At 43.3% G+C, this 12,152-nt stretch overlaps 1 pseudogene; it reads right to left on the bottom strand.

Moving 5' to 3' along the window:
* Positions 1–289: 289 nt before the first annotated feature.
* Positions 290–689, bottom strand: LOC113922370 (annotated as a pseudogene).
* Between the last annotated feature and the right edge of the window lie 11,463 nt (positions 690–12,152).

Consider the following 12,152-nt stretch of genomic DNA (forward strand, 5'->3'; position numbering starts at 1 on the left):
TTGGCAGCGAACATAGGTGCCCTGGAACCATTTCCTCCCGGCCGAGAGAAGCCCCTGCAATCTCTGATCCATGGATCCTATGCCTATCTTGCCAGCTCACTCCCTCCAGTAAGTAAATATTCTTAGATCCCACCAGGATATACATTCAGACTGGGTCTACCACCTCTTCCGGGCTCCTTACCGCAGTGTATTCACTTTGATCTTTATCCAGCTTAAATTCCATGGATAATCTTTTTTTTTTTTTTTTGGTATTTTTAATGACTGACCCAAAACAGATCTAAAACAGCAGCTACCATTTGTTCTTGCCAGTCTTGTACCTCTCCCTGAACTTGACCTTGGCCTTTCTTCAGGCCTTGTGTTTAAGAGCAGAGTCTCTGAAGACATCATTTTTGAGGACAGTTTTGTCCAAGAGGATATCCACAGAGTACCTTGTGGGCATGAGATGATTGTAGTTGTAAACTTTCACAAAAGACTTGATCTTTGACCTTTTGGCGATTTTCTTCTTGCCCATGGCAGCTGTCACTTTGTACGGAGAGGGGGGGATAGTGGTCAGTTCCAGCCACCAGAGCATGGCTGTAGGGACGGTCTGAGGTGCCATTGTCAATGTTCTTCACGATGACCAGTTTGCACCCAGATTGGCATCCAGCCAGGACGAGCACCACCTTCCTGGCTTTCATGAACTTGCCCATCTCAACACCAGCCACTTGAGCCTACAGCAGAAAGGAAGAAACAGCACTTCCACTTGGACAATCACTTTAGTCACTCCTTTGTTTATCTTCAACTCACTTGCCTGTCTCCAGGAAAAGTGTCCTCCACACAGCCAAACCACAGCTCTGGTCGAATCCAACTCTGCCAGCTCCACATGCTGAACATAGCCGAAGAACAGCTAAGCTGATGTGTATTTAAATTGACAAACTTCAGTTGGGCCCTGACCGCTGCCCAGCTAACATATTATCCTTCCATAGCCCATTCTCTCCCACCCTCCTAGGCAAGTACTTTACACCTTGTCCTCTTTTTTCAAACTTTCAATGTCTCCCCCAGCTCACTTTGAGGAAGTGATCTTGCTTCCTACTTTACTGAGTGAATTGAAGCATTTTAAGAGAACTTCCACCACTCCCAGGACCTCAGACTCTCAGCGTCTTCCAGCATATATGCAGCCTTATCACTATCACCAGAGACCATCTCTCCCTGTGCCCGTGAGCCAATCCTTCCGGGTCCTCCCGTCTATGACTCTCACTTCATCCTCTCCAACTCAAGGATGTGAGGGCGATCTGGCTGCGACATCTGTCACCCCATTGATCGCCAGGGTTGATTCGGCTGATCTGGCTGGCTAGGCGGGTGTCCCCTTCCTCCCTCACCGCTCCATGTGCGTCCCTCCCGAAGCTGCGCGCTCGGTCGAAGAGGACGACCTTCCCCGATAGAGGAGAGGACCGTTCTTCGGTCAAGGGTATACAAGTAGCTGCGCTCCCCCGCTAGAACCTCCAAACAAGCCATCCTCTCCAACTCAAGCCAGCCTGTCAGCACACAAACACAGTTGTTTCTCTCACCTTAAGATCTGCCTGTAAAAACGATTCATGTTTTTTCCTATATAAGAAACCATCCAGTCCTTTACCAAAGTTCTGACTGTCAATCAGGATTTTCTAGAAGAACAATTACTGAGGCACTACTCCTGCCAAAATTCTCTAAACCCTTTCCTTTCAGATTATACCCATGTTACGTGGATATCAGTACAGTGGAGGTGGGGACAGTATTTCCATATGTGTGGTTTACACTGTTAAATACATTCACTCTTCACACCCCCTTCCACACCATGCAGTGGCTTGGGCTCTGTCATTCCCCCTTCAGTCTGGACCTTAGTTTCCAACATACACACACACCTCTCCTGACCATCTTAGGAGAAACTTTCCATCGAACAAGAGCTACAGACCTCAGACACTTTTCAAGTCTGGTTGCACTGGGCTCGGTGCTGCTCCATAATGCCAGGGTTCAGCCAAACATGTGGAAAATGAATCCTATGTACTTGAGGAGTTCATGGCTTACAGAAGAGACAAGCAGGTCAATGATTAATAACTATGCAACAAGGCCACACTATCTAAATCCAGCTGGGCCCTGAGTTCAGAGAATCTGTGGCTCAGAAGGTAACTGAACTGTGTGACCTCTGGCTCATGTAATCATCTCCCTAAGGGTGTGTTTGTAACTTTTCCTAGACCCTGGCCCAAGGCCCAGCATAGAGGTATACAACAAATGTTTGTTGAAGAAATGTTATGTGTACATATCAGGTCTTTGGTGAAACAATGAGAAAGACACTTAATCTTCCTTGGGGCAATAGGGCAAGGAAGGACTCACAAAGGAGTTGAGCTCTAAACTGAGAAGTAGGCAAGAGGGTGAAGGGTATTCTGGGCAGAGGGAACCACCTGTGCAAAGACATGGAAAGAAGGTTTAAAAGAGCTCATGATGGGGCGCCTGGTGGCTCAGTCAGTTAAATGTCTGACTCTTGATTTCAGCTCAGGTCATGATCTCAGGATCATAAGATCGAGCCCTGTGTTGGGCTCTACACTCAGCACAGAGTCTGCTTGTCCCTCTCCCTCTGCTCCTTCCCCCCACCCCCACCCCCACTCTTGCACTCTCTCGCTCTCTCTATCTCAAATAAATAAATAAAATCTTTAAAAAAAAGAAAAGAAAAGAAAGAGCTCAGGACGCCTGGGTGGCTCAGTCAGTTAAGCATCTGCCTTTGGCTCAGGTCATGATCCCAGGGTCCTGGGATTGAGTCCTACACTGGGCTCCCTGCAAAGTGGGGGCCTACTTCTCCCACTGCCCACCACTCCCCCTGCTTGTGCTCTCTCTCTCTGTCAAATAAATAAAAAAAAGATTTTATTTATTTATTTGACAGAGAGAGACATGGCGAGAGAGGGAACACAAGCAGGGGCAGTGGGAGAGGGAGAAGCAGGCTTCCCGCCAAGCAGGGAGCCCGATGCAGGGCTCGATCCCAGGACCCTAGGATTACGACCTGAGCCGAAGGCAGATGCCCAACGACTGAACCACCCAGGTGCCCCATAAATAAAATCTTTAACGAAAAAGAAAGGAAGGAAGGAAGGAAGAAGACAGAAAGAAAGAAATGAAAGAAAGAAAGAAAGAAGGAAGGAAGGAAGGAAGGAAGAAAGAAAAGAAAGAAGAAAGAAAGAAGAAAGAAAGAAAGAAAGAAAGACAGAAAGAAAGAAAGAAACAAAGAAAGAAAGAAAGATAAATAAAGAAAAGAAGAAAGGAAGGAAGGAAGGAAGGAGGGAAGGAAGGAGGGAAGGAAGGAAGGAAGGAAGGAAGAAAGAAAGAAGAAAGAAAGAAAGAAAGAAAGAAAGAAAGAAAGAAAGAAAGAAAGAAAGAAAGAAAGAAAGAAAGAAAGAAAGAAAGAAAGAAAGAAAGAAAGAAAGAAAGAAAGAAAGAAAGAAAAGAAAGAAAGAAAAGAAAGAAAAGAGCTCCTGAGTCCAGGGAACCACATGGCGCTCATCATGGCAGTCCTGGGGCAGGGGGGGGGCGGTCCATGAGAGAGGTGTGAGACTGGGCTGGAAAGAGGCAACACTAATGCCTCCCTCTGCCTGAAGTACCTTCAGATCTGACAAGGAAACTCATTTCCACCTCATGGAACTCACCTTTGAGTTGACTTCTTCCCCAGCTGCCTGGGGTTTCCCTTTTCCTATTCTTCGCAAGCACTTTGCCTTGAGCATCTTTGGGAGGACAGGGCAGCATTTTTCACAGATATTCCTAAGTTTCCCTTGGTTCACACTCTCTTGCCTCCCATTTCAGAAGAGAGGGTAGTCCTTTTGAAATTCATGTGGCTATCATAGAACCAGGCAACTCCAGAACAGGTCTCTCAAACCCTGACAACATATAGGATATTCCAGGGCTGTTGGAAAGGAAGGCAAAGGAAAACTCAGAGAAAAGTTCCCTGAAGACTACAGATTCCCTTCCTCAATTCCCCAAGAGTGGGGTGACAAACATATTTGTTCAAATAATATTTATGGAGCATTGTTTCCAGGCTCGCTTGCTTCCTCTCCTTCATGCTTTGATGGATCTCTTTTCCCTGTATCTCAACACCCAGTACACTTGAGCTACATGTCAGGCCAATTCTAACCACTTTATGAGACTAATTCAGTACATTTTCACAACAACCCACTGAGGTAGGCAGTATAATTATTCCCCTTTTGTAGATGAGAAAACTGAGGTAAGAAATGTCAAGATCACCTGGCAAGTCAGTGACAAAGTCAGGAATAGGATCCAGACAGTCGATGCAGAGACTGTGCTTATAACCCTTCGTACTGCTGCCTCTCCTCACACCCCTCTGGCAGCCACCACACAGCCATCACACCTGGAACACAGATAAATTTCTTTTCCTCCCTACTCCAGAGGATACATATTGTTTGTTTGTTTCTTAGCATTTTTTCGTACTTGCTTTCATAGGCATGTGTTAACACATCTCTTCTAACATTTTCTTTATATAACAGCTTACTACAGTCTGAGCAAGTTGATTTCTAAAATCTAATCTCTACAGAAGACTTGTTCCTCAGAGCTAAGCTGGGAAGAGTTGGTTCCAACCAACTGATATATAACTTCTCCCTGTGGTAACCGAGGCCTTCCCAGGTCAGTGCATTCATCTTCCTCCTCAGAGCACGACCCAGCCTGCAACTCACACCTCCAAACTCACACCCCCTGGACTTGTATTTGAAACATGTTGAAGAGTGAAACTTTAAGTAGTAGCATAAACAGAGCACAGTCAGGAACACAAACTCCAGATTCAAACTCTAGCCAAATTCATCACTCAGTCACTATGTGACATTGGACAAACTCTAAGCTTTAGTCTCTTTATCGCTGAAAGAGCGACAATAGTATTCCTACCCCAAAGACCCTTGGAAGCATCAATTTAACTGATCCATGTGAAGAGCTTCACATAGTGCCTGACACAATAAGTACTCAAAAAAGAGTTAGCTTTAAAAAAACTATTCTCCGGCGGCGGAGCAAGATGGCAGAGGAGTAGGAGACCTAGATTTCGTCTGGTCTCAGGAATTCAGCTGAATAGGGATCAAACCATTCTGAACACCTACGAACTCAACAGGAGATCGAACAGGAGAGTAGCAACAACTCTCTGAACAGAGAAGCGACCACTTACTGGAAGGTAGGGCGTGCGGAGAAGTGAATCCGAGGCGATATTCGGGAGGATAGACGGCGGGGGAGGGGCCTCCGTCTGCCGCTTCTGGCAAGTGCTAGAGCCGCGGAGCACAAAATCGGACCTTTTAGAAGTTGGCTCGGCGGAGGGACGTCGCTGCAGTGGCTAAGCGGGGGGTGGAATCCTCCTGGGACAGTGTGGTCTCAGGACCCTTGGGGTCACAGAGAGACCGGGGGTGCCTGAGTGCGCCAGAGCTCCCAGGTATCAGAGCAGGGAAGCCGGCTGCAGAGACGGAGCCAAGGCGCGGGCTCTCAGCTCGGGGTTGCCATAAACTGTGATCTGCGGCCCAGTCGGGGCCCGGCTCCCCCAGCAGGGACCCAACAAGCGGCAGATCCGGGGAGACTCCCCTTCCTTCCCGGGGAGGAGCGGTGCGGGAACGCACTGCAGGGATCTGCTGGGTTTGGAGACTCCGCGCGGGGTCGGGTGCCAGAGATAGCAACGCTCGATCACAGGCCGGGTGAGCACGGAGTGCGGCCGGAGACCGGGGACACGGAAGTGACTGCTTTTCTCTGGGGGCACACTGAGGAGCGGGGCCCCGAGTTCTCAGCTCCTCCGAGTGGAGATTGGGAGGCCACCATTTCTGCCCTGGTCCTCCAAGGCTGTACCGAGAGCTTGCAGGGAACAAAAGCTCCTGAGAGCAAACCGGAGCAGCTTCCTTAGCCCGGACCGACAAGGGCGGGGCAATTCTGCCTCCGGCAAAGACATTTGGAAACCACAGCAACAGGCCCCTCCCCCAGAAGATCAGCACAAACAGCCAGCAAGCCAAGACCAAGTTGATCGATCAAGGAGAATAGGAGAACTCCAGCGCTAGGGGAATACTGCACATAGATTCATGGCTTTTTTTTTTTTTTTTTACCATGATTCATTATTTCATCAAAGTTAATTTTTGTTGACTGTTTTTTTTATTTTTATTTTTCCCTTTTTCAACCAACATCTTATAAATCCCTTTTTTAAAAAAAAAAAAACATTTTTTATTTTTCATTTTTAGAGTCATATTTTATCCCTTCATAGTAGTTACCCTTATTTTTGGCATATATATATAAGTTGTTCTCTCTTTAAAATTTTGAGGTACAGTTTCTTCTAACAGATCAAAATATACCCTAAATCACTAGTGTATGGCTTTGTTCTAGTCTCCTGCCTGATCACATTCTCTCCCTTTTTCCTTTTTTTTTTTTTTCTTAAATCTTCTTTCTTTTTTCAAACAACTTATCTTACCAAGTCCTTTTATAAGATCTTTTATAATTTTCATCTTTACAGTCATCTTCCATCCCTTCATTGTATCAACCCTTATTTTGTACATATATGTCTTTCTTCCTTTAAAATTTTAGGAGGCACTTTTTTCTAACAGACCAAAATACGCCCAAAATCTAGTGTGTGGCACCGATCTATGCACTAGCCTGATCACATTTGATCATATTCTGCCTTTTTTGTATTGTTTTGTTTTTGTTTTTATCTTTTTTTTTCTTTTTTTTTCTTTTTCTCTTTCTTTTTTCTTTCTTTCCCTTTCTTTTCCCCTGGTTTCAGGTCTTTTCTGATTTGTATACAGTATATTTGCTGGGGACGTTGTAAACCTGTTAGCCTTTTGTTCTCTCATTCATCTATTCTCCTCTGGACAAAATGACAAGACGAAAGAAATCACCTCAGCAAAAAGAACAAGAGGTAGTACCGTCAGCCAGGGACCTACTCAATACGGACATTAGTACGATGTCGGACCTAGAGTTCAGAATCATGACTTTAAAGATACTAGCTGGGCTTGAAAAAAGCGTGGAAGTTATTAGAGAAACCCTTTCTGGAGAAATAAAAGAACTAAAATCTAACCAAACCGAAATCAAAAAGGCTATTGATGAGGTGCAATCAAAAATGGGGGCACTAAATGCTAGGATAAATGAGGCAGAAGAGAGAATCAGCGATATAGAAGACCAAATGATGGAAAATAAAGAGGCTGAGAAAAAGAGAGAGAAACAACTACAGGATCACGAGGGCAGAATTCGAGAGATAAGTGATAGGATAAGACGAAACAACATTAGAATAATTGGGATCCCAGAAGAAGAAGAGAGAGAGAGAGGGGCAGAAGGTATATTGGAGCAAATTATAGCAGAGAACTTCCCTAATGTGAGGAAGGAAACAGGCATTAAAATCCAGGAGGCACAGAGAACCCCTCTCAAAATCAATAATAATAGGTCAACACCCCGACATCTAATAGTAAAACTTACGAGTCTCAGAGACAAAGAGAAAATCCTGAAAGCAGCTCGGGAGAAGAGATATGTAACCTACAATGGTAGAAACATTAGATTGGCAACAGACCTATCCACAGAGACCTGGCAGGCCAGAAAGGACTGGCAAGATATCTTCAGAGCACTAAACGAGAAAAATATGCAGCCAAGAATACTATATCCAGCTAGGCTATCATTGAAAATAGAAGGAGAGATAAAAAGCTTCCAGAACAAACAAAAACTAAAGGAATTTGCAAACGCGAAACTAGCCCTCCAAGAAATATTGAGAGGGGTCCTCTAAGCAAAGAGAGAACCTAAAAGCAGCAAAGAGCAGAAACGAACACAGACAACAGACAGTTAACAGTCACCTTACAGGTAATACAATGGCACTAAATTCATACCTTTCAATAGTTACCCTGAATGTAAATGGGCTAAATGCCCCAATCAAAAGACGCAGGCTATCAGATTGGATTAAAAAACAAGACCCATCAATATGCTGTCTGCAAGAGACTCATTTTAGACCCAAAGACACCCCCAGATTGAAAGTGAGGGGGTGGAAAACCATTTACCATGCTAATGGACACCAAAAGAAAGCTGGGGTGGCAATCCTTATATCAGACAAACTAGATTTTAAAAGAAAGACTGTAATAAGAGATGAGGAAGGACACTATATCCTACTTAAAGGGTCTATCCAACAAGAAGATCTAACAATTGTAAATATCTATGCCCCGAACATGGGAGCAGCCAATTATATAAGGCAATTAATAACAAAAGCAAAGAAACACATTGACAACAATACAATAATAGTGGGGGACTTTAACACCCCCTGACTGAAATGGACAGATCATCTAAGCAAAAGATCAACGAGGAAATAAAGACTTTAAATGACACACTGGACCAAATGGACTTCACAGACATATTCAGAACATTCCATCCCAAAGCAAAGGAATACACATTCTTCTCTAGTGCCCATGGAACATTCTCCAGAATTGATCACATCCTAGGTCACAAATCAGGTCTCAATCGGTACCAAAAGATTGGGATCATTCCCTGCATATTTTCAGACCACAATGCTTTGAAACTAGAACTCAACCACAAGAGGAAAGTCGGAAAGAACTCAAATACATGGAGGCTAAAGAGCATCCTACTAAAGAATGAATGGGTCAACCAAGAAATTAAAGAAGAATTAAAAAAATTCATGGAAACCAATGAAAATGAAAACACAACTGTTCAAAATCTTTGGGATACAGCAAAGGCAGTCCTGAGAGGAAAGTATATAGCAATACAAGCCTTTCTCAAGAAACAAGAAAGGTCTCAAATACACAACCTAACCCTACACCTAAAGGAGCTGGAGAAAGAACAGCAAATAAAGCCTAAACCCAGCAGGAGAAGAGAAATCATAAAGATCAGAGCAGAAATCAATGAACTAGAAACCAAAAGAACAGTAGAACAGATCAACGAAACTAGGAGCTGGTTCTTTGAAAGGATTAACAAGATTGATAAACCCCTGGCCAGACTTATCAAAAAGAAAAGAGAAATGACCCAAATCAACAAAATCATGAATGAAAGAGGAGAGATCACAACCAACACCAAAGAAATACAAACAATTATAAGAACATATTATGAGCAACTCTATGCCAGCAAATTAGATAACCTGGAAGAAATGGGTGCATTCCTAGAGATGTATCAACTACCAAAATTGAACCAGGAAGAAATAGAAAACCTGAACAGACCTATAACCACTAAAGAAATTGAAACAGTCATCAAAAATCTCCCAAGAAACAAAAGCCCAGGGCCAGATGGCTTCCCAGGGGAATTCTATCAGACATTTCAAGAAGAATTAATACCTATTCTCCTGAAACTGTTCCAAAAAACAGAAATGGAAGGGAAACTTCCAAACTCATTTTATGAGGCCAGCATTACCTTGATCCCAAAACCAGACAAAGACCCCATCAAAAAAGAGAATTACAGACCAATATCCTTGATGAACATGGATGCAAAAATTCTCACCAAAATACTAGCCAATAGGATCCAACAGTATATTAAAAGGATTATTCACCACGACCAAGTGGGATTTATTCCTGGGCTGCAAGGCTGGTTCAACATCCGCAAATCAATCAACGTGATACAATACATTAACAAAAGAAAGAGCAAGAATCATATGATCCTCTCAATAGATGCAGAAAAAGCATTTGACAAAGTACAACATCCTTTCTTGATCAAAACTCTTCAGAGTATAAGTATAGAGGGTACATACCTCAATATCATAAAAGCCATCTATGAAAAACCTACAGCGAATATCATTCTCAATGGGGAAAGGCTGAAAGCTTTTCCCCTAAGGTCAGGAACGCGGCAGGGATGTCCACTCTCACCACTGCTATTCAACATAGTATTAGAAGTCCTAGCCACAGCAATCAGACAACAAAAAGAAATCAAAGGCATCCAAATCGGCAAAGAGGAAGTCAAACTCTCACTCTTTGCAAATGATATGATACTGTATGTGGAAAACCCAAAAGACTCCACCCCAAAACTGCTAGAACTCATACAGGAATTCAGTAAAGTAGCAGGATATAAAATCAATGCACAGAAATCAGTGGCATTCCTATACACCAACAACAAGACAGAAGAGAGACAAATCAAGGAGTTGATCCCATTTACAATTGCACCCAAAACCATTAGATACCTAGGAATAAATCTAACCAAAGAGGCAAAGGATCTGTACTCAGAAAACTATAAAATACTCATGAAAGAAAGTGAAGAAGACACAAAGAAATGGAAAAACGTTCCATACTCATGGATTGGGAGAATCAACATTGTGAAGATGTCAATGCTACCTAGAGCAATCTACACATTCAATGCAATCCCCATCAAAATACCATCCACTTTTTTCAAAGAAATGGAACAAATAATCCTAAAATTTGTATGGAACCAGAAGAGACCCAGAATAGCCAGAGGAATACTGAAAAAGAAAAGCAAAGCTGGCGGCATCACAATTCCGGACTTCCAGCTCTATTACAATGCTGTCATCATCAAGACAGTATGGTACTGGCACAAAAACAGACCCATAGATCAATGGAACAGAATCGAGAGCCCAGAAATGGACCCTCAACTCTATGGTCAACTTATCTTTGACAAAGCAGGAAAGAATGTCCAATGGCAAAAAGACAGTCTCTTCAACAAATGGTGTTGGGAAAATTGGACAGCCACATGCAGAAGAATGAAACTGGACCATTTCCTTACACCACACACAAAAATAGACTCCAAATGGTTGAAAGACCTAAACGTGAGACAGGAGTCCATCAAAATCCTAAAGGAGAACACAGGTAGCAACCTTTTCGACCTTAGCCGCAGCAACTTCTTCCTAGAAACATCACCAAAGGCACGGGAAGCCAGGGCAAAAATGAACTATTGGGATTTCATCAAGATAAAAAGCTTTTGCACAGCAAAAGAAACAGTCCACAAAACCAAAAGACAACCGACAGAATGGGAGAAAATATTTGCAAATGACATATCAGATAAAGGGCTAGTATCCAAAATCTATAAAGAACTTATCAAACTCAACACCCAAAGAACAAATAATCCAATCAAGAAATGGGCAGAAGACATGAACAGACATTTCTCCAAAGAAGACATCCAAATGGCCAACAGGCACATGAAAAAGTGCTCAACATCGCTCGGCATCAGGGAAATCCAAATCAAAACCTCCATGAGATACCACCTCACACCCGTCAGAATGGCTAAAATTAACAAGTCAGGGAATGACAGATGTTGGCGGGGATGTGGAGAAAGGGGAACCCTCCTACACTGTTGGTGGGAATGCAAGCTGGTGCAACCCCTCTGGAAAACAGTATGGAGGTTCCTCAAACAGTTGAAATTAGAGCTACCGTTCGATCCAGCAATTGCACTACTGGGTATTTACCCCAAAGATACAAATGTAGGGACCCGAAGGGGTACGTGTACCCCAATGTTTATAGCAGCAATGTCCACCATAGCCAAACTGTGGAAAGAGCCAAGATGCCCATCGACAGATGAATGGATAAAGAAGATGTGGTATATATACACAATGGAATATTATGCAGCCATCAAAAGGAATGAGATTTTGCCATTTGCAACGACGTGGATGGAACTGGAGGGTGTTATGCTGAGTGCAATAAGTCAATCAGAGAAAGACATGTATCACATGACCTCACTGATATGAGGAATTCTTAATCTCAGGAAAGAAACTGAGTGTTACTGGAGTGGTTGGGGGTGGGAGGGATGGGGTGGCTGGGTGATAGACATTGGGGAGGGTATGTGCTATGGTGAGCGCTGTGAATTGTGCAAGGCTGTTGAATCACCGATCTGTACTTCTGAAACAAATAACGCAACATATTTTAAGAAAAAAGAAAAAGAAGAAGATAACAGGAGAGGAAGAAAAGGGGAGTATGTCAGAGGGGGAGACGAACCATGAGAGATGATGGACTCTGAAAAACAAACTGAGGGTTCTAGAGGGGAGGGGGGTAGGGGGATGGGTTAGCCTGGTGATGGGTATTGAGGAGGGCACGTTCTGCATGGAGCACTGGGTGTTATGAACAAACAATGAATCATGGAACACTGCACCAAAAACTAATGATGTAATATATGGTGATTAACATAACAATAAAAAAGTAAAAAAATAAAAAATAAATAAAAAATAAAAAAACTATTCTCCACTTACAAACTAGGAACAGAAGGAAATCACTTCA

The sequence above is a fragment of the Zalophus californianus genome, chromosome 9 (assembly GCF_009762305.2).
Source record: "Zalophus californianus isolate mZalCal1 chromosome 9, mZalCal1.pri.v2, whole genome shotgun sequence".
NCBI lineage: Eukaryota > Metazoa > Chordata > Mammalia > Carnivora > Otariidae > Zalophus > Zalophus californianus.